Source organism: Aplidium turbinatum, chromosome 9, assembly GCF_918807975.1.
Source record: "Aplidium turbinatum chromosome 9, kaAplTurb1.1, whole genome shotgun sequence".
NCBI classification, from domain to species: Eukaryota; Metazoa; Chordata; class Ascidiacea; order Aplousobranchia; family Polyclinidae; genus Aplidium; species Aplidium turbinatum.
Genome location: NC_137480.1, coordinates 9263433 through 9287269, shown reverse-complemented (window position 1 = coordinate 9287269; position 23837 = coordinate 9263433). Strand labels below are relative to the sequence as shown.

General features: G+C 37.8%; 1 protein-coding gene across 1 annotated transcript in view; it reads right to left on the bottom strand.

The window, feature by feature from the left end:
• Positions 1 to 2495: 2495 nt before the first annotated feature.
• Positions 2496 to 23837, bottom strand: part of LOC145776935 (paraspeckle component 1-like) — a 51233-nt gene continuing 29891 nt past the window's right edge. The window contains exons 11-15 of the transcript XR_014290292.1: positions 6378 to 6511; positions 6122 to 6218; positions 5619 to 5709; positions 3851 to 4955; positions 2496 to 2619 (exon numbers count right to left, since the gene is read on the bottom strand). The gene's annotated coding sequence lies outside the window, so the exon portion shown is untranslated. The remainder of the gene's footprint in view (positions 2620 to 3850; positions 4956 to 5618; positions 5710 to 6121; positions 6219 to 6377; positions 6512 to 23837) is intronic.

Genomic DNA, 23837 nt, shown 5'->3' with positions numbered 1-23837 from the left:
AAACGTTCGAAAAACCATTGCTTCAACGTAACTTGTAAAAAAAGTTGACGGCGTCAGCGCATACACTAGCGTAAACTCATTTTGTTTGCTTGGTGCCAAACATTGACAGTTGACACGATATAAGCCACTCGAAACAAACAAGTTTTATTTTGAAATTCCACGAAGAAACACAAGCATCTGAAAGTGTTCATCTGACATTTTGCTGCGTTTTGGTTTCAATATGTCTTTGCCCATTGAAAACATTCTTTCAACTGCAGCGCTGGAAGGTATTGGCGTGTTGTAGCGAAAAAAAGACATTAAAAAGTCTACGTTGACGCTATACGCTAAAAAACCGCGAAAACTTTACGGCGTAGCCTCAAGCGACAACTATCCAAAAAAATGTGGCCGTAAGCGTTAGCTTAAACAAAAAGTCTACGGCGTAGAATTTGCGGCGTATATGTAGGCTACATTTCTGCGTGATGGTAAATAAACATCTGTGTGTTTGACGTGTGATGTAATGATGCCTTCTGCGCCAGTATTTACTAAGCATTTGTAGAAGTTGCAAAATTCATTTCAAAACTACAGTACTTTCCTGAAAAAACGCAATATCCAGCATGGATATGTCAACCATTTGCTTATGACACTACAACAGCAGATATAAACAGTCCATACTGGGATGACATTACCGAGCTTCAAGAAGGCGCGGTGTAAAACAGAAACTTCAACACAACAATTCTTTATCGTTTTGGTTCCAACAAATATAAAGTTATCCTCTTATTACAGAAGTTGCCCTTGAAGTTCTCATGCCATTCGTAACCACTTATTTATGCCAGCATGCGTTTTCTATTCTGGTGGATGTTAAAGCAAAAAAAGAAACTGGCTTGCATGCGAAAATGACATGAGAATTGCTGTTTCCGAGACAAAGCCTCAAATCTCTCAATTGGTCTCAAAAAAACAACAACAGAAGTCTCATCGATACAGTAATGTACTAGTCCTTTCAGAAAAATTCTAATTTTTTGCAAGGTGAAGTTTATTCAGTTCTTTCTTTTCATAGCAGACACCCAGACAGATATCACTGTGGCAACGTTTGTGTGCAAAGATTGACACTTGCTTGCAGTGGCGGATTTAGAACGTAAATTATGGGTGGGCCTAGGAAATATCTTGGTGTTCCTTCACCAATAATGCCACGGCGGGCCAGCATACAAAAACTTAGTGTTACCGGAGCTTCTACACAAGGTGGAGTCTCCTAGGTTTCGAGTTAAAAAAGTTGATTACCGTACCGTATGTCATCATACTCCGAACTGTCAATGAGTTGCCTCTCAAAAGACAAAAGTGTCAAGCTGTTAAGGCGTCCAGTCAGCGTAGATGATCTCAAGCGCGTTTGGACCCTGTTTGTTGAGGAGAAAAGTCTCTCAACGCTGTAGGACGTTGAAGGCAGTGTTATGATGGTCCTTAAAACACTGTTCGACTTAGGGTGATTCATAAATTGAAATTTTTTTTAATTCAATGGGGCACCCTCTTGTATCGTGTCAATACCTGAACTGTCAAATTTTTAGAGCAATAGAAAGCATTTTTAAGGTTGCTACCGACTTTGAAAGCTGCACATAATACGCACATGGGTCATTCCATGTCAACTCAACAGGGTGTGCAAGCTCGATTCTCTTAAGATTTTCTTGAAATTTACACTAAAGTTTCATATTGATGTATAATGAACACAAAAAAATTTCAGCTCATTATCTCAAGACGTTTAGAAATTACAGCCCTTCAAAGTCACCAAGGTCCCTCAAAATGCGTTCGCCTGTAAATTTTCCTCCATGTTTGGGTCTTCATAACTTTTAATCTAAAGCATTTACAAAGCTGAAATTTGGTATTCTGATTAAGAAGCAGCCCTAGTTTTCATATCTACCACCAAAATTGCTAATTTCAAATTAGTTTTAGATATAGAACCTTTTAAAAATTGAAATTTTTTACGTTTGAAAATTTTTTATCAATTTTTGATGTCTGCTATCTCCCAAACCAATAGTCACAGAACTACCATTTTGCATATCATTTATCTATACTAGTTGATAATTAGCCCCCATGAGACTGACACCAAACAAAGGTGAAATTATTGAAGTTTGGAGGGTGTAAAGATGGTTCGGGCTTCATTTTTGCACCCTCTTAATTGCACCCATTTTTGCAAACCATCTTACATAGCCTAGTCTTCCACTTTTGTATGCATTATAGGTTATAGCCTAATCTAAACCTATATTTTCTGCTTAGTTTTGTGGCACGAAACAGCTTAATTTGCTTTCGGGATTTTGCTCTATTTACGTGCCACAAACCTATATAAGTTGTTTCTGGTAGAACACAAGGGTCGACTTGCCTTCGTTGAAAACCTAAGTGAGGACCAGCGACCCTCCCCGCAGTTTAAGAACCGCTGTTTCAACCAAATCAAGTAGCCTAAGCTGATAACGCACGAAGTTTCACAGTTCATTTTGGGATTTTTATTCATAACTTCCAATACTTGTAAAAATGACGAAACCTGCATGTTACGAACAATCGTTCTTCAAATCAGACATCACATAACTTACGTCATGAAATATTTTTAAAATGTGCAGAGATTGCAACATATTTCGTAAGACCTGTAAGACATTGCACCTAATCAAATCCGTTCAAAGTTTGTCCTAAAATTTTTTGTTTTAAATTCAGTTGTTTTTTAAACTTTTCTGTATTAGTGTGTGTTGTATCAGTATAAATCAATTTAATTAAACCAGCGCAAGAGTTTTTAATGATAAATTACTTAGTTTTTGACATAAAAATCGAACGTTGGCCAGCAATCAAGCCTAGTCAGTTTTTAAGCAGGACTGCCAGACAAGTTTGGATCAATCGCACATAGCCTAAATCGACAAAAGTGCTTTTTTTTCTTGTTTTTATTTGAATGCGAAGTGTTTGATTTTTTTTAATTGATTTTAAATTTTGTTGCTTTATGTCAGTGGAAAAGTGACAAAAATTGTCATAAATTGTTATTTTGGGCTCAAACTTTGTAATGATACGTCGCCTGGATTTGATTTGTTAAATTTCGTCTGAAGAAAACATTATTGACCTATTGTGTTGTTCGGTTACACTCAAATATTTCTCATTTACTAGTTTCAGGATTGTTCGCTAGTTTCATGCAGCCTAACAGGTCACACTGAGAGTCACTCAGCCATTTCTTTTATGACAGAACAATAGGCCTATACCTTTTTTTAAATTTTGATTATTTTTGTATTGTAATACTGTTACTAAAAATGTTTTTACTCGTATAGTCTTGTACTATTTATTGGCTTGAACTTTTCTCTGTTGCACTGAAGTTTAAACGCCCTTGCTACAAGAGTTTATTGATTTTAAAAGTTTTTCCTATTTTTAATCACCCGGAATAAAGTTTATATTTGAATAAAAAACCACAGGACTTCACTTGAGGATCGCAGCAGCACATGATTTTTTTTTCTTTCATTAATATTACTCAACATCAGCCTATCTTGTTTCAACGTAATTTGCCGATGCTTGACATTTGTCACATTAAGAACTGGGAAGCAGCTGACTCGATGACTGATATAGTCTTTCGCTGCTTCCTGTCTGTTGTGGTATTTAGATAGCTATTTTATTCGTATTGTCGCAACAGACAAAAGAAAAGGTTTCTCTCTCTTCTCTCTCTCTCTTGTAAGCTTAGTTTAAATGGCAAAATCGTCATTTCCGTAGGGTGGCAATTGACTTGTAGACCGTATGGTCGTTTCGTTGTCTCTCAGTCGGTATGGGAACTTGTGTAACTTTGCATTGTGTACATTAATTGCATATTTCAAACATCTACCTATGTTCCTGTTACTGACAAATAAAACATTGATTGATTGACCTATAGCATAACATTGCACAAACCGTTTCAACACCTGTGAAATTGCATAACAATGCATATGGACTATTACGTCACAGAAGCTGGTTACATGCGTTTGAAATATCTCAAGTCAGTTTCGTCATTTAGAATTGTCGTTTTAAAAAGTTGGTCGAATATTTAACTGTTTGCTAGGTGCTTACCAACTAGACGAAATTTCCGTCTTTATCTCAGTAATTTGTATTGTGGTGACAAGTTTTCTACTGCGTAGTGCATACGCGTTTCTCTTATTTTCGACAGCCGGTGGCTATTTTTTGCTGAAATACAATTCTTGAAAAAGACGTTTCAGAAGAGTATTCTTTTTCGGGGTCATCGCATACAGACGAACGGATCCGGGAATTTTATGTTACAACTTTCCCACGACGACATTATGGTTTACCGCTGTGACCACTGCATAAGTTACAAACAAAAACACTTCATGACCTAAACACGACCTCTTTGTAACTTCAACACCATAGTTGCTGCTTATAGAATTTGTATTCCTCACAGCAGAATAGAAGATAGGTACAATTGGCCTATTTGCCTTCCATGTTTTTTTCTGTTACTCCGCCATTTTCAAACGGAACCCATGTTTAGTTTCACCTTGTAGCATTATTTGCACTTGCTGAACCATAAACGTGACTAACAGTAAAAACAATGCAAAGTTTGCATCAGTTTGTAACTTTGTATGCTTTTAAACAAAAACGTGTAATTGTTCACAGTATTTTGGCTGCAGTGAAAGAAACTTCACTTCAGAAATGTAAGACAATTACCCTCGGTCAGATAAGAATATGCTTCTTATTTTCATAATCTTAAGTCTAAACTAGGGCCTAAAACAAATTAGACCAGAGTTTTTAAATTAATTCCGGTCAACTGCTATGTGAAGTTATTAGAAATACGGCCCATGCTGAAAAAGCATAACGAAACGTAAACATTTCAGTCAAGATATTTTTCGTTCAACGTAAAGTAGATTTGAGTAGTTTAATCGAAGCACACTCTTCTTTATTTTCTATTTTGAAGCAATGTCCGCATCAAGTCGCCTTCAACTTCAAAAACTGAGAGACGGTACAGCTGCGAAATGAACTTTTACCTGAAAAACATTTCCACATATTGTTAGATCAAAAGTGCACAAGCTAAAAGAAAGACAGTTAATATAGGTCAAAAGCATTTGTAAACCATTTTGTAGCTTGCCTCATCAGCAGGCTACCGTTGTCGTATTGGTAGGCCTCCGGTAAACACGACTATTTTCCCCATAAACCAGCTGACTGCAGTCATTGTGAGGCGAGCCTTCTAGCACTCAGAGAATTGATTCTTGCTTTGAACTTTGGTAATTAAATTATAGGTACCGTAATTAAAACAAGAAAAATAAATAATGGGAGTGGTAGGAATCGAACCCACGTCATCAAAATGACTACCTCCCAAAACCGAATCGTTCGTTTAATTTACCTGATATCAAAACTGTTTCTAGAAATACGTTTACAATATGACGTGGTTGGTGCAGCGACCTGCAGATTACAAATACGCCTAGTACCGTTGCCTGAAAAGTTTACATGCAAAAAAATTGGAAGTTTTCGGCGTGGTTTGCATTTGTTCTTCAGCGGCTAGACTGAAACAATGGCATCAATTGAAACTTGGCAAGCTTGATAATAACGAAGCTGGATTGGCTACATGCCCCACTTTGTAAACAAAAGTGTGGTAAGATCAAGCGTTACTGATTCAACTTTAGGAGTATGCACAATGCATTCAGTGGCACCTTGCAAATGGAAGAATTCACAAACAACAGCACTTCAACAACGAGCAGAGACTTCTGTCAATCACGGTGACCGTGGCTTGGTTAAAAGCCTCTGCAAAATGAGAAATTGTGAAAATTAAGCATCCAGAGAGACTTTTTAAGATCGAAGTAATAGATTCCCACAATCAATTGGTGTGAAACTTACGTTAAATATACGCTTTTTTGTAAAAAAAAACTGCCTTTGTTTACCAAGCAGAAAAAACATAGCACGTTTCACACAATGAACTGAAACACGTTAGGCAAACAACCGGTTTGTCAGGATAATGAATCATTCTGTTTTTGTACATGTAAATAAAACACGTAAAACCTAGTATGTAAACTTTAAGCAAAAGTGCATTGATTTGAATTTTACAAAGTTGTTTACTTTTCTGATGGAATAGACATCAGTTCTGCGATATATCGTCATTCGTAAACTTTAAAAAACATAAACACTAATGAACGATCCACTTTAGTGATGCCCTTACCTTCTCCAATCCTATTCTATACGTGTCTTTAAACTCTCGTGTTGATCAGATGTTGTCAGCCAAGGTTGGCGACGCAGCACTAGATTCCGAAGCTCTCCTGAAGAAATACCAATGGATCGTTAATAGACATCGGCACCAAACAAATAAAACGCTTGCAAAAAGTATAAAATATTACTGGTAAATATAACAAATAAAGCGCAATAGCACAGCCTATAAAACAACTGAAATTAAAAATGTTCAATTTTTTTAATCCCACCTTTTGCACGCAGTTTAGCATGAAGGACATCCTTGAATAGGCAGTTGGAACACGAGAGTAAAATAGGCCCAACAGCCTTGCCAGTTGTCACATTTGCACAAATGTTAATAGCACTGGATCGAAAATGCTATCTTCTGCCAACGACAAAAAGTGTATAAATCAATACTGTAGTCTTACAAAAAAAACTTATGGCGAAACATGTAATGCTGTATTGCGCTTAGGTTGCACCACTGTTGCTATCGTAAGTTATTATTATATTATATATAGTCCTGTTACTCAACGCAACAAACAGTGTACCAGCCTCATTTTTTTTTATCGTAAATCGATTTCGCTATCACAGCATCCTCAGTATGATTATGTCAAGAGCCTTATTATTACATTGTTAGCTTACTTACCGCACTATATTTGGAAGACTTAGTAGGCCTACAATATGCACAAAGTAAAGCACCAAAGCATCAAATAGAAAATAAGACACTTAAGTAAATCAACTGAACATCTTATTAGCAACAACTTTCAAAAGTGGCAGCCTACATCAGTGGGGTAACTAATGGTAATAACTGAATAATTTAAAAAAGGTCTGATCTTTTAATCGCGTTACACACAGTTACAAACATTCAATGCTTAAAGAAGTTAGTGACTTCATTCCAAAACCGATATAAAAGAACATAAGCTATACTTTTTATAACAGCTAAGCGACTGAATTTTTGATGCTAGAAATCAAAACATAAATCATAGAATTGAACACTAGTGATTTCTTGAAGACAAGTCAAGTTAAATTGTAGTGATACATACTATTAAATAGTTCCTTTAGTTTCTTTGAAACCTGCATACAGCCTTTGGAATCAGGGCAATAAAAAAAAATAAAGTTTTATTGATGACGCAAAGTTAAATGCTGACCCAAAAAGTAATTCGTGCGCAAATAACATTCCACAACGTGTTGAAGACAATTTATTTTACAAAAGAGCAATAAAATCTTATATTAGTCTTATACAGTACTTCAAGAAATACATATTTTAGACAAGCCGATTAACTTTAGGATGGTTTGGATACAATTCAATTCGATACTAGTTTTTCAGGTTATGATACTGCGGCCTTACCTGCAAGCTGTTACGCCTGCTTCCAGGCAGACATAATATTAATATGATCACGAAGCTTATCAGTAACAAACGCTTTACCTTCGATACCGGGAACTTGCAAACAGACAAAAGCGCTACAAAAGTCGTGCCCTACAGGGATTAGTTTTAATTTACGCTAAATTTACATTTTTACATTTACGCTCACGACCTGCCAAGCAGTCTCTGCAAAATACGCATATGCGGACGACCTGGCTAGTGGCTATTCTCCACTGCACATCGTCGTGGCAAAACCTGCAGACACTCTGAGCCAAGACGTAAATAATCTCTCGGCTTATATCCAAAAATAGCGACTAAAATTCTGATAAGTCAAAATTGTGGCAGAAACTTTTCATCAACACAACCGGGAAGCTGAATGTTAAAAACAACAGAAACGTTTGTCCTTTTGCCAGAGTCAAAGTCCCTCCGGGTGACATTAGACAGATCGCTCATGTCCAGCCATCGTTTGGTGTCCCTGTGCAAGAAACTGTCATCGCGTGCTGCGCTATTGAAGCGACCATCAGAGGAGCGAAGGCTGATACACGAGTAGGTCTACTGTGCACCTGTTTGATTGGTTGTTGTGTTGGAAACGGCAACACTTGTTTTCACACTTGACCTTGGATTAACTGAAGAGTTTGACAAACAAAAGTTTGAATGCCCACATTTTCCTGCCCATACTCAGGCTGTAGAATACCTCACTTGGAAAGTCACAAATTGCCTGTGAAACTGTTGCTGGCCATCAACGACGGAATAGTTTCATTCGAGCGAAAGTTGCTTTGCGTAGAGTCTTGCCCAAAGCAGACATGAAATATGGCTTTCTTTCTTTTATCCTCGTTTGTTTGTGCTGTTGCTCAATACTCATGCCATTGATTTGTCAGAGTCTGCGGAATTTGCTTAATCTGAAGTGCAGTAACAGTCATAATAATTTTGAATGAATTAGCCTATTCAGTCCACCCTTAAACTGCAATTACTGTTCTATGACACTAACAGCGATTACGGCCTAATAGTGCAGTCGTGGAAGGTTTTTTGTGGGAAAATTTTTTTATCAAGCTGATACTTTTCTCAGACCTTCCCCATACTATGCAAATGGCTCAGAAAAAAATCCCCATCAATTGGATGATGGGAAACCCCCTTTTGGGCCCTTTTTCCAAATGACGTCACAATCCCTTTATGAAAATTTTAAGTTTTTCAAAATAGGACATATTATACATCATTTTTTATCTTTTTTCAAGGGGAATAACTTTTTCTATTAACAAGAACCCTGAAAATGTACAGAAAAAGAGTTATTACCGATTAAGCAAAAGAATAAATTTATGAATTCCAGGCAAATTTGAAATTATTCGTCACTGTTGGACTTATTCTTCTACATTCGTTAACAAGAATTAAACAAAGTAAGCGAAACAAAAATTGAAGCTATCATCATCATCAAAAACGTCAAAGATGTTGCTTTCCTCCTCGTCTTGTCCCGTTTCATCTTCATTGTAAGAGCACTCCTCTTCGGTACCAACATCGACGTTATGCAAAAGTGAAAAAAAAACTTCATTCTTAAGTTTTTCGTCTAGTCTCTGGAGTATGTCGTTCATACTTATTATACATAGATACGAAAAAGATGTGAAACTATCTTTGTATTTGAAGCATACTTAGGCTACTATACTATTACATTCGACACCATGGCTCCAGATATTGCTGGTATTTGCAGAATTCTCTTTTCATCTATGGTTGTAGGCCTACGATCAACTTCTAACCGAGCAGCACACAGTAAAGAGGACAGCAAAAACTTCACCGGAATTTGGAAAGATCTTGCGATCGAGTAAGCTCTTATGCGCTCAATTAAGTCGCGTGGAGGATTGACGGAAGGAAAAGTATGCAGAAAGTGTTCGACATCTTTGGGTTTTTGGTGTGAGTCACTCGGCAAATATTCATGAAGCAATGACGCAACTAAACAAGGCTCAGGTTGTATGAAGTAGGCTAACCAGCATGAAGAGTTGGGTGCTTCAAGAAAAAAGAGGGATTACGAAGATTGTAAAAGTTTCTGGCCTGGTTAACAACGAAAAACCCATTCTTAGTACCAGATGTAAACCTATCTTCTCCTTCAAACGGTCTAGTTTCCATCGCCGGAAAAGATGACGTCAATTGTGAACAAGCGGAGCAAATTGGTCAAAATATCCAAAAAGGTTTAGATGGGGTAGCAATTACTATCGCATCAATCAATTGTTCAAACCATTAGAATCCTTAATGGAAGTAAACAAAACAAAAAGTAGTGCAAGTGGTATTGGTTCGAAAGTCATGTTCAATTCAATTCAATTTATTTTTCTTTGTCAGAATACAAAAGAAATGATATTGTGAAAAAGAAATACAGTAACAAAACCAACAAAAGGAAAAGGTGGCAAAACCATAATGGTTTAAGACGTGCATAAAAGGATCTAATATTGCGGTATATGCATCGATAAATATAGTTAAGCACGGCCACCAAACCTGATACATTGATGTTCAATGTTCATTGATGTTCAAATGTTCAATAGGATGTTTGCTGTTGCTGAAAGCGAGGAAAGCCTTGAGCAATTTTTCGAATTCGAGTTGACTTCAGAGCCAATGTCGATGTTCAAGGAAGGCATGATGAGAAAGCCTGACAAACCCTATCTTCGAAAAATTCTTTTGCCTGGTTCTTCGTCGCATGCCTTAGAGGAAATCAACAAGCAACTTCTATTATATCGACGGTGGTGCATTAGGCCTACTACATAAAGTTCGCTGGAAAAAAGGAATGAAGTTTTCTGAAGTTTGAAATTCGTATGTGAAATATATCCAAAAACATTATACCCATGCTGTAGTTGTATTTGATGTCTATCATGACGAAAGTACTAAAAGTCACGAGCACTTGCGCCGAAATTCCGTTCCACAGAGCACGTTTGTGAAAACTGATCCGAACAATTCACTTCCTTTTACTCAAAATCGCTACCTCAGCTGCATCGAAACCAAGACTGAATTCATCAAGTTTGTTTCTACCCTTCTGAGACAATCCGAAGTTGAAGTTCACAACTGCTCTGATGATTTTACAATAACATCTACATTGAAAATAACTGATCTACACAATGAATATTGAAAAACGAAATGGACAAGAATAAAACTGCAAAGCAGAGGAAAAAGGCACATCGCATGGCGGTTAATTACGCGAGGCAAAATGCTCTGATGATGCTGACGGTTCCATTGTAGCGAAATCCCTTGATTATGCTCTTCTTCGAAAAGGTCCAGTAAATGTCATTGCTGATGATACTGATATAGTTACTATGTTACTGCATCATTGGAAGACTGACACTCATGATGATATTTACTTCGACCAAGGAGCGCTTCAACAAAGCCTGGAGAATCAAAGAAGCCAACCCAAGTATTAAAGATATTAAAGAAAATCTTCTTTTCCTCCATGCATGGTCAGGATGCGACACAACGTCATCGATATTTGAAAAAGGGAAAAAAAGTTTGCGAAAATCAGAAACGCTGAAAGAGAATTCTGCAATTATCAGCAATGTCTGGAGTTCCCAAAACGAGGTCGGAGAAGCCTCTATAATAGGGTGGCTCGTTTTTGAACTTTTTTTTTAATTCTCTCGGGGTAGTGGGGAAATGGTGCCAATGAGTGAGAAAACGCTCATGACAAAATTTGAGATTTGTAAAAAATTGTCTTCAGCCTCCTCATGGGGCCCAAAAATCGAAAAATGGGGTCAAAAACGCAATTTTTTTTTTTAATATTTTTAGTTTGGGTAGATACAATATTGTTTAGATATATCTAATTAACCTAAGAAAAAAAATTGGGGTCATTTGAACTATTCTTTCAGCTTCCTCACAGCTTCTGAAAATTTTCATTTTGCTGAAAATTTTGCATTTTTGTTTGTGGTTACATAACTACAAACTTCGTCAGTAACGTAAATTCAAATAAAAGACGTCACTTTTTCTTACCAAATTAACCCAACTTCATTAAAAAATGACGCAACAGCTCAGGGCAGGTCTATAAAGAGAAATACAATGACGTTTTATAGCTGGCAAAATGTCTAACGCAATTATGTATCATGTCACCACCCACAAAAATGCAAAATTTTCAGCAAAATCGAAATTTTCAGAAGTTGTGAGGAAGCTGAAGGAATAGTTCAAATGACCCCAATTTTTTTTCTTAGGTTAATTAGATATATCTAAACAATATTGTATCTACCTAAACTAAAAATACACAGGTTAACAAAATTTGAAAAAAAAATTTAATCGAGAATGGGAGTAACTTTTCTTAGACCACAATTTGCTGCTGATTTCAAATCTGGCGCTAGTTTTGCTCTAGCACATCAGGTTTTAAAGTTATTGGTCTGAAAATTTTTGACCAAAAACGTCAATTATGCGTTCAAATACCGATTTTGTCGCTACAATTTTCAAATTTAGATTAGCTTCAGAGAGCAGAGTGTTTCAGATTTGTGCATTGCTTTCACAGATTCAGCACTATTTAATCGCATATGTATGCATAGACACTAAAGTGCAAAAAATGCCTCTTAAACCTTGTCTGAGGTACTAAATACTTGAGCTAGCACAATACTGAAGTGTCAGGTTTTTAAGCTCCCTGTATTATATTTCAAACAGTCATGGTTGACGCTGAATGTGCGCTTCAAACAAGCTACACAAGATCAGCTGCAACACCTTGCATACATCAAATAACCAACAAACAAAAACACAAGAAAAACGCTCAGCATGATACCAAAGATAGTGTTTAGAATGTTGCAATGACACTTAGACATTGCTGCATTACAATCGCTGGGCATATGATTTTCGTTTAGGTGTACATGGTGGATAATCGCGATGCAGCATCCAGCAGTAATCACCCATCATCCTTTCGTTCCAGAACCCTTGATAGCGTGCTTCCATGCTATGGATATCTTGGTGAAACCTTTCACCTTGTTCATCACTCACTGCACCAAGGTTCTCAGGGGAAAAGTCCAGGTGGGAATGAAGAAAATGAATCTTAAGGGACATGCGGCAGCCCATGTCATTGTAAGTTGAGAGCAACCTTTCAACACCTTTTCTGAAGGAAGCAGCCTTGAAATTTCCCAAAAAGGTAGAGCATAACCATTTAAAGGATTGCCATGCTTGACATTCTGATGAAGTGAGTGATTTTTCAAAATCAGTCTCTTTTAAAACTTCTCGAATCTGTGGACCAACAAATATTCCTTCTTTAAGCTTTGCATGACTTAGTTTTGGAAATTTCTTACAGAGGTACAGAAAACCGTTTGAATTTGATTTGCCCATTGCTTTCACAAAATTCTTCATCAAGCCGAGTTCGATATGTAACGGCGGCAAAAGAATTTTGTCAGGATTAACTAGCGGGACATTTTGGACACTTTCTCATCCAGGATTGTAGGAGCTTCTTGTTGGCCAATCTCTTTTCTGGTAGTGCTCAGTAGTAGCGCGACTATCCCACAGACACAAGAAACAACAGTAGCCTACTTTGTAAATCCCCCTTGCATCCCCATTAAGATTCCAATCATTTTCAGATTTCCACAAATACTTCACTCATAATCCCTGTAATTAATAGCATTGAGAAAATTTTCGATGTTTTCATAAGATTCCTTTAGGTGCACCGAGTGTGCTATGGGAATGGATGGCTTCTCATTTCCGTTATGTAAAAGAACAGCTTTCAGGCATCTTTTCGAGGAATCGATGAAAAATCGCCACTCATGAGGATTGTGAACTTCTCCCAATTTGTGAAAACGTTTTTCAATATCATGACAAAAGCACAGGGGGGCATCAACTTCAAGTAGTTCACAGGGGGCCATCAACTTCATCAACGATCGTTAGTTTCTATTACTTGATCGATTCATGCAATGTTCATATACGAAGCGGTAAAATTGTACGGCTCCAGCTCATCAATTGTACGGCTTATCATTGTTTTATTATGACGTCACACTTAATTTGCGAATAAAAAAAATGCTTTTCTTGCTTGTAAATGTGGCATGTCTTCAAAATTTTAAAATTGAAATATCTAGAAAACATGATGTGCTAGGAAAAAAATACAGACATTTTTGAAATCAGCGCAAAAAATGCTTCTAGAATCAATCAATCACGAGCTCGATTAAAATTTGCTGTTGACCAGTGATATTTAAAAAAAAAATTGCGTTTTTGACCCCATTTTTCGATTTTTGGGCCCCATGAGGAGGCCGAAGACAGTTTTTTACCAATCTCAAATTTTGTCATGAGCGTTTTCTCACTCATTGGCACCATTTCCCCACTACCCCGAAAGAATTTAAAAAAAAAGTTCAAAAACGAGCCACCCTACTCTATAACTGCATTCAAGATCTGGTATTGTGGCAATGAAGATTCAACGCTTACTAAACTCAGGTATGTATTTTTACATAGGGATTATATAATAATGTTTACACTTTCAAGATATTGTCCAATTCTAGATACCCTGTATGTAATATTTATCTTTGTTTACTTTTAGACATGACAATTACATGTATATGGCATGCGAAGGGATAGTTGCACCGAAAAGCTACCACCGAGCCAAAGAGCAGCCTGCTTCCATGGGTTACGTCTTTAGAATTTAAATTCAATGTTTGTGAATGGGGATGGAGAAACAATAGCAACAACGAACTTGTCCCAATAATGACGGATATGCCTATAGCACCAGAAGCATTTACCAAAGTAATTAGATGCAGATGTAAGAAATCAACGAAAATCCATGTGGAACGAAAATCCATGTGAAACGAAAACTTGCACCTGTCGCAATTATGGAATGGCATGTGTTTCTTCGTGTGGTGAATGTCATGGTGTGGAATGTAATAGTATAGTAGCCTAAGTATGCTTGAAATACAAAGATAGTTTCACATCTTTTTCGTATCTAAGTAATAATTTGTATGAACGACATATTCCAGAGACTAGACGAAAAACTTAAGAATGAAGACTTTTTTTCACTTTTGCGTAACGTCGATGTTGGTACGGAAGAAAAAAAATTCTCGTACAATGAAGATATGAAACGGGACAAGACGAGGAGGAAAGCAACATCTTTATCGTTTTTGATGATAGCTTCAATTTACATTTCGCTTACTTTGTTTAATTCTTGTTATAGAATATAGAAGAATAAGTCCAACAGTGACGAATAATTTCAAATTTGCCTGAAATTGACAGATTTATTCTTTTGCTTAATCGGTAATAACTCTTTTTCTGTACATTTTCAGGGTTCTTGTTAATAGAAAAAGTTGTTCCCCTTGAAAAAAGATAAAAAATGATGTATAATAGGCTATGTCCTATTTTGAAAAACTTAAAATTTTCATAAAGGGATTGTGACGTCATTTGGAAAATGGGTCCAAAAGGGGGGTTCCCATCATCCGATTGATGGGTATTTTTTTCTGAGCCATCTGCATAATATGGGGAAGGTCTGAGAAAAGTATCAGCTTGATAAAAAAATTTTCCCACAAACACCACTTTTTAAGCTCCCACGACTGCACTATAAGAGGTCCGATTCTATTAAGTCATACATGGAAAAAAGCAGGTTAATCGTAGTTTAGTTCATTATTTCAGGTTTATTTGTTTTTAAAACATAATCTTAGACCAAACTTGCGTAGGCTATGATATAATTCACAACGCAAAACTGTATATCTTCCCCCTATTCTATGTCAAAATCAAAGAACCGTGGTAGCCCAACACCAACAGGGTAAAAAATATATAGCACAACTACTTTAAATACAGTCATAGGCTAACTTAGTGATATAATTGAGATGTGGTAGAATGCTCAATAACCAGTAGTCCATAGCTAACCACTTCAATGGTTGACAAAAGTTATGTAGCTAGAATAAAAATATTAGAGGGGGGGGAGTAGCAAATGTTGAAAGGAACAAATATTTTAATATTTGAAATAAAGAGTTGGTTTAAAAATAAAGCTTTTGAATATAACTAAACAATTATGAAACGTCATTTAACGTGTCATTAAAACGCTGTGATAGTATTAAAACTCTTTTTTTTGGGGGGGGGGGAGGAGGGGGCAATTGTGGACAGAGATTGGGATCCCTTGAAAATGTTTGTTCACCGGCCTAAAATGATAGATAAACAGAAGTCTAACCCCAAACACTCTGAGCATCATCTGACTAAACCGCTACCTCCATCCCAATCGAAGGGCAGTATCAATATCTCACTTTTCACACATGTAACATATTTTGGTTGCTACTGTGAGTGCTCTTTTCAAATATTTTTTTGACAATTCTGGCATATTTTAGAGACACAAGTAACACCATTTCTTTTTGAGCATTGCTGCAACCACTGCTCTTGGCATACTTGTACTCGGAATTCTGTAAGGAACATCGCATTTGCTTAATATGGCACTTCTACTGCATAGGCTATGTTTGTAGAAGTTTTCCCTTCCAAGTGCGTCTTGTGATCTCTGCATCTACCAATTATTGTTCTACAGATATGAGGAACAATTTTCACTTGTTTGCTTTGCCTGATTTCCATCCGGGGTAAAGTCCGATTGATGAAGGATGCAACTCCTGCGACATCCTCCAAATTATGAAGAAAAAAATCACCTCTGATGGTGATAGGTGCAAGTTTGGTCTTAGTCATCAAAACTCACGAAGTGTGTCAAGGCGATGAACCGATACTGCGGCATTATCGCTCTCAATTGTTGAGGTCTGTGCCAAGTAGTTCTACTTCAATAGACTAGCAATGATAGCAAGCCCAATGTTAGCCAGTAGGCCTTCTGGCTAACATTGGGCCTACTTTTGTTCTGTCTGTCAACCTCCACTTCTATCGGCTCCTAGATATAGGTTTTTCAGTAAACACCCGCTCAGTTTCTTTGTTTGTATATGTTACAATAATGTCTAGAACTTTATCAAATAGGCTACGTAACCCGCAATCGTAAAGCTTGCAGAATATCGGCTAGGGGCCAGTGAGACAAAAGTAGCTTAAAAACAAAACAGAATACACTATGGAGTCGTTTAAATAGCCATAATCCGATATTTCCTTATCTGAATCACCTGTTTCTTCCTCTTCATTTCTTTTACTTAAATCTTTAAGGCTACATCTACCTCCGAATCAGAACTATCAGAGGGCACATATTTATCTCCTGGCAACGATTCGCTGCTGCCAATATCACTGATTTAACTCAGCTTGAAGCCTTCGAAACACCCTTCTGTCAGCCATTTTTTAAACTCTATAACTTACCGTACAGAAAATGAACAAAAAGAACTCATTTTGGAAGATTTGCAATGTAGGCTGCGTAACAAGTCAATCAAATTGTAATGTTCATTCTACATAACAAACCGAACCTCGGAGGCCCTTAATTACAATTTGAGATGTGCTCTGGTTTTCGACATAGCCTATTAATGTTTTATGGCTTGTTAATCCTTAACGTCTGGTTTTAAGTTTTACAGGAGAAACCATTTGAGGCATTTTTGGAGCAACAGCTCTAAAAATCAACAAAAAAGTCATGTAAATTATTTCTCTCACCAGGCCTCCCAGGCCCTATGATTACTGTTTAGGGTTAATTGTTTCGCTGAGAACGAACTGAAGCGTTTCAATTCATAACCACTTGAGGTTCCAGCAAAAATGACTCGTAGGCTACTACAAGTAAACTTAGTAGCAAGTGTTCAGAAAAGTAAATCGTAGCAGTATGTTCGCTATCGTTCATTGTCGCGCTCGTTAATTTAATGTTGTTTACCGTCTTATAATTTTCGACAGATACCCTTTACTGATCAACTAATCAACGTTAGCATATTCCATGACCAGTGCTGTGCATCACCGTGTTGTAGAGGCAGAGCAAACTATCTTTGTAACAGCCATATTTAGATTATCTGCTATCTAGTGACTGGCACCCCAGAGCCTTTCTTGACCTCGTGTCAGCCTACTGTAAAGGCTAGCAGCAAGTTATTTCCATTTTTTGATGTTTTGGTCCTGGAAACAGGAGCACGACGAGTGGGTTAGTTTTTGCCGTTTGTGGCCTGTAAAGGTTAATCATATTTATGCTGATTGAAGTTGTAATGATTTGAACCGACCTTAATGATTATGACACGTTGTTGTTTGTGGGTACACGAAATACCGTTTAGAAATCGTAAGTTTAGTTCACAGTATTGTAGTCTACATGTCTACGTTGACTTAGCTAGCCCGCTTTCCTAGCGGCCTCATAGATAAACTTTCCGCTACCCTGTAGGATTCCCGAAAGGATTCTACAATCCTATCTTAGTTTTGAGAAAACTGTGCTTGGTTTAAAATGTACCGTAATATGGGGTAACTTTGGCCTTCTGGGGTAACTTTGGTCCACATCTGAATTTTTTTATTTTTGCACAACTCCATTTTTTTGCAACTTAGGCATTTATAACCTTTTGTTTCTGATTTTACATTACATTATAACGTATTTCAAGCTGTTAACTTTGTTTTTGCGATATCTGTTGCTGAATAATTCCATCAGAAAAAAGGTTAGAAATTTGAAGCCAAATTTCTGAGCTGTCTACTTTCACTTCTGCAGTGAAACTGAGTCAGTGTGGTAAGTTATTTTTTGCATTTTTCTCGACCGAAAAGAAGTGTTATTGATAATATATATAAGCAATATTATGTTTGCGTTACATTAAAAAGCAATCTATTGGGTGGCCAAAGTTCTCCCACTAAATCACATCATTTTGGAGTAACTTTGACCAGTGGCCAAATATATGTTTGATGCAGTATAAACGATGTTTGTCTAAATTTAAAACCTTTTTCAACATATCAGTGTCAGAAGTGCTTCTCTAGATCTTCAAGAATGGCGGTATGGAACAAGGTAGGGGACAGCTCCGCAAAGAAGCGTCGGTTGGATGTTGAGCCAGGGAATAGCATTTGTGGGCCTGTTGACGAGCAGGACACATGTGATTCTGATGCCGAGGAAGGCGGAATGGAGACTCCAAACACAGATGAACGGCAGGATCTCCTGGACACAAATGGTTCTGTTGCCGAAGCAGTAGGGGTGGAGCCTCCAAATGCAGATGAACGGCAGGATTTCGTTTCAGAGCAAGCCGAGGCCGACTACGATGATAAATCCAGTGAGGAAGACTTATCCGATTCCGGATCTGACCCTGAGTGGGATCCCAGGAACCAACCCTCTCACTCCTATAGGCTACCGGTACAAATATTCTTGAAGTGTTTGAAGATTAGAGTGTGTCAACCGGCCAGGGTGGTATCTTAACCTTTTACTGTGTCTTCAAATTGTATTTTTTTTTTTTAAAACATTTCCCACTTCGTTATGTCGTACCAGTGTGATTAACAGAGACCTAGCAGTCTTTAAACACTTTCTTCAAACTTGGATGGTGGCCAATGTTGCCCCAAGGCGGTTTAACATTGCCATTCAAGGCATTTTATATAGGCTACATGGCCTAAATTATTTTTAAAAAACTCCTTTGTTAGGTTGAATTTTCAGTTTCAACATATGTAGCGCTTATGTCAGTTCATAAGCCCATGTTGTGGAATAAAATTCCACTTCTTAAAGATTCTGTGACAGCATTCAAGAAAAAAAAAAAAGTGGACCAAAGTTACCCCATATTACGGTAATTAAAAGTTCTTCTTGCGGAATACTTAGGCTATTTCATAGAATAAAAGCATCTTATTTCCTAGCAGTTTGCAGTCTACAATATCGTTTTTGTCTCCTCTTCACTTTGAATTTCAACAGTGACATAGCAGCATGTGTACATTAACGATGCTTTAGCAATAAATAAAATCTTTTGGATATCATCTTATTTCCTAGTATTCTGATTCCAGTTGTTAGCTTCAGCACAGTGCTTCTATTAAGGTTATGAATTTAGTTTGTTCGCATTGGAGAGTAATTTTTATTATATTATTTTTCCACCTCGAGCTGCAGCCAAAACAAGTTTTGCATCCCGGAGTCTGGATATCTCTGGGAAATGCTATCCTGTCCCTCGTCAACTAGCTTTGGAGCCAAACCACCTTCTCCATTTCAAGGTCTTTGCTCGTTCAAACGAGCATTTCGTCAACTTAAATCAAGACACTCATTCGTGCCCTGCCACTTCTGCTTAATGAAAGTGACAAACAAAGCAGCTTTACAACCACAATAAGAAGTCAACTAGCCTACCACCAGGCTCCGATCGTTCGTCCTCGACACACCGCCTTTCCCTTAAAGCCGCATAGCCGTAGAAAAAACTTTTTGGGAATGCAAACAAAAGTTAATGCAAATAATCGCACTTATAAAAAACGTGGCAATTTTGGGTAATATTTGCCCAAATAACTGGAGAGTTTTGTCTAAATTCGCGATGTTTTTTGTGGCGAGGGAGCGATTGTCTCCCCTGCACCTCCATCTTCTACGGCTATGGACATGTATGCCTCAACCGTCTTTGTACGGCGCCGGGTAGTTCCAGTCAACCGTGCACCCATTGGGAGTGACATCTTCCTTTACATGCAAATGTGGCACGAAGCAGCTAAATCCGTTTTCGGGATTTTGCTTTACTTCGTTACGTACCACAAACCTTTGAAGTTCTCTAGTAGCCTAGTAAACTGATGGAGATGGATAAACTGATGGAGTACCACAAACCTAAGTTATTTCTGGTAGAACATAAGGGTCGACTTGCCTTCGCTGAGAACCCCAACATCGGGAGCTCCCACTCTCGCATGTAAGGCAACGTCGACCAACGGGTGTGAGGACTAGCGACTCTCCCCCGCACAAATAGGCTATGGTGCTGAGAAACAAACCGCAAACCATATCATCAACTATTGCATCGTCTTCAACCCATATAATGGAGCAGACATAAAGACTGGATGCTCTTTGGTAACATTTTTGTGCAGTCCTGAAAACATCAATTTGGGCTGATAAAAGAATACTTTCACCCTAGAAGCTCAAACGAAGAAGTCTTTGTCGGTTGTGTCTATGGCAAGGAACTTAGTCAAAAGCGGACATGAAGATTAGCTTCCTTGTCTTCCCATCCACTTAATCCATAAATTCACAAAACAGGGCATATTCCCATATAGGACATCTCAAATACATGATGTGACGACAAATACTTCGACGTCATGTTAACTCATCTGATTCTAAAAACAAAGATATGACAAAGTCAATAACAACGGTTTATCGCGTAGTGGGGAGTTGAGCCGTAGCCTACACTTCGAAGAATTCCACCTGTGATGATAGTTAAAAGCAAACAAGTTTGTATGCCTACAGTCTTTATAAATGAAGAATCTTGTCGATTTGCAATTATATTCAAGACTTCTTTTTCATGTCAATTGATTATATTGGTCCACAACAAAAAAAAATTGAGGCAGATCGTGTAAATAGGTGATCTTAGCTGAACTTCGGCCGTTGAACCCAAATCTGAAGTCAGATATTTTCTATCACGCCAAGTTTTCAAGATATCAGTAAGTAGTAAGTACCATATTTAATTATTTTCAGTGTACAACAAAAGTTCGAAGGCCAAAAATAATGATAAAAAGTCAACAAAAACGATAACAAGCAAAACAATGCTTTCAATATGTTTAACAATGTTACTAAACTGCTCTTGCTTGAATTTTTAAAAAGATTGTCAACTATTGCTTTTAATCTAACCCATCCTTCTAGCATGGGAGGCTTAACGAATTTTTGAAGCTATCGTCAAGGAAAGGGTGCCCGATTCATGGTCAAACAAATATAAAAATAGTACCACCAGTGGTAAGCGTAGCACAGTTTGGCAAGCACTGTTTTAGGCGGTGTACTTTCATAATTTATTGGTCTTGTAATAACTTCATCTGCCAATTAAAGTCAAAAGTAATTCACCTAAGACACTTTGTGAATACAGCTTGGTAAACTTAAATTACAACGCATGGCAGATAACCCGAACTTCAACGATTAACTCAATCAAGACATTCTTGCACTTCGCAAGTTATTTTTTGTTTCGTCCTCACCGAGTGCTCCTTTGCGCTAAGAACATGGGAGCGCCTGAAACAACAATACTCTGACCTAACCAACGAAGACATCGAAATAACAAAGGACATGATCCTTTACAATCAATTCTCCGGCGGACAAAAGAAGGACCCAATGCTTTTGACCATGATGAATTTCACCAAACATACCATCATCCAAAAGAAGATATCTCTAGATATAGGCAACACATGCATACGGAGCACAAAACGGTCCACTATCCAAGCTTTGTGGGTGATCATGACGAAAAAAATACATAACACAAAAGCATAACATTCTTTTGTCATCTGACATTTTCTTTTCTTCTAAACCTCCTCCTACGGTCAGAAGAACCAGTCGAGATTCTCTCTTCAACTGCCCTTCTTAGCCGTCCTTCATGGTAGGGACGACTGATTGCAACGGTGGTTCTCACTAGCTCAGCACGGTCGTAGAACATCTTTGAAAAAGTCTAGACAGCCAGGAGCGTAACAGACTACCGTTAACCCGTCCCTCTCACTCATAACAAACCACCTCACAACGTCCCGATGCCGGAAGAGTGATTGCAGCCGAGAAATCATTAATCGTCCCTCTCCGTCGTCTCACTCGCCCTGGGATGACAGGATAGCAGCGGCCCATCCAAAGAAGACTCTGGGGTCAGCAAAAGCTACCTTCCCGCTGGCATCTCTGTCAAATGAGATGTCAGACTGCAGTGGATTTTTTCCACTAGCCGGTGCCCTTCTTCAAGGGGGCATCAAGAAGAAGCACACACACAAACGAACTCAAACAAAAATTAAAATCTGTTCTCTACCAAAACGCGCTAGTTTTCGATCTTGACTCGCCATCTCCTAGTCTGCTCCACCATCAGCAAGAGGAAAGCTGAGACAGGCAGATAAACTTGAGGCAGCCAATAACCATCATTTTTTACACTCATAGATTACCATCTACCGCGGTGGGACCCTTCGGTCAGAGTAAGTCTCTCGCCTCCCTGGTAAGTATTTTCCATGCAAGTATGGTGTGCCTGCTGAGTGTTTGGGTGTGTGGATGGCTCCCGAAGCAGACGCATTAATGAGTCAGGTAACAAATCCATTTTATATGGAAAATTGTAAACCTGCAAGATGTAGTGGTATCCAGATGTAGTGGTAGTGCTTTGCTGGTTACTATCTCACGTAAATTTATAATTGAAGGATTTTGATTTTTTACTTCTTTCTGTCAAAGTACAAGAAACCGATTTTTTGTGTCGAACAGTGATTCACAAGTTCACAAGCCCAATGCCTAAAGTCAAGTATTTTGCAATACCGAAGACTCATTCATTCATCATCATCACCGCCATGCCTGAATGAGGGGTCGGCTACCGTGAGTCTCCACAGCGATCGATTGCCCATAGTACTCATTAAGGTTACAAAATCTAGGTTTGTCCATGTTGAAAGATTTTTGAAGATTTCCAAACGTGGACGCCGGACTCCACAGGCCCCCGGTGCTTCTGACCAGGAGGTCGCCCCATTATTGCCAAATGTTCAACACCGCGTTTGCGGTAGACATGCCCGCTAAATGTCGTTTGCCTTTTTTTGATAGTTGTGATGAGGACGCCAGGGGTCCACCCATAGCGTCTACACACTTCTTTGTTAGTGATCTTATCCATCCAGTTAATTCTCATCATTGTCATTTAATAGCATGGCAAAAATTGTTATCGTGTGGTCAACACTTTAAGATAGAATATGGTATTTGATCTGTTTTTGAGAATTCTCTGCCGGAAAGGTGATCAAAACATATATAACGCATACTGATTATACCACATTGAAATTACAAAAATCATCTATTAACTTTGTAGACCATCTTAGTGTTGAATTGGTTGTTACGATGGTCCTGTGGAGTGTAGAACATATATATTTCAAACCTGATACCTGCACTTAAAAAGTTTGAAAACCACAATGCAGGCTACCATGCCAGATTACGTCAACATAAAGCTTCTCTGAAACTTGAAAACTATTACTTCTTAAATAAAAAAATAAAAACATTTCAAAGTGTCGTTCAGTTTAAATCGGTTGACGATTCATGATATTGATAAGATACACATAGTTAATATGGTTTAAATCACGAGATCAAACAAAATGCCATGCTAATCTAATGAATTCGTTTTTACAGAAGCTTCTGTCACACAAGTTTGGTGCCCTTGTTACATTCTTAACAGCACAATCAGGAAAGTCACACCTGGGTGATAACAGAGCTTCAATACAAACAAATTCATTGATTTAGTATGATGTTTTCTTTTATCAAAATACTTTTCTCACACCAGCAACTAACAAGCTAGTGAATTCAAAGACATTTTTCAAATTGTGAAAATTGCTATGTGAACCTGGATCAACTTTGAAAGAAGCATTTTTAGCTGCAATTAAAGAAACAACTGAAAACTTCACTTTAACTGGATTGGATTGAAGTTACATGTGGATAGGAAACTAACGTCATGATGGGTCAACATTTTGAATACTC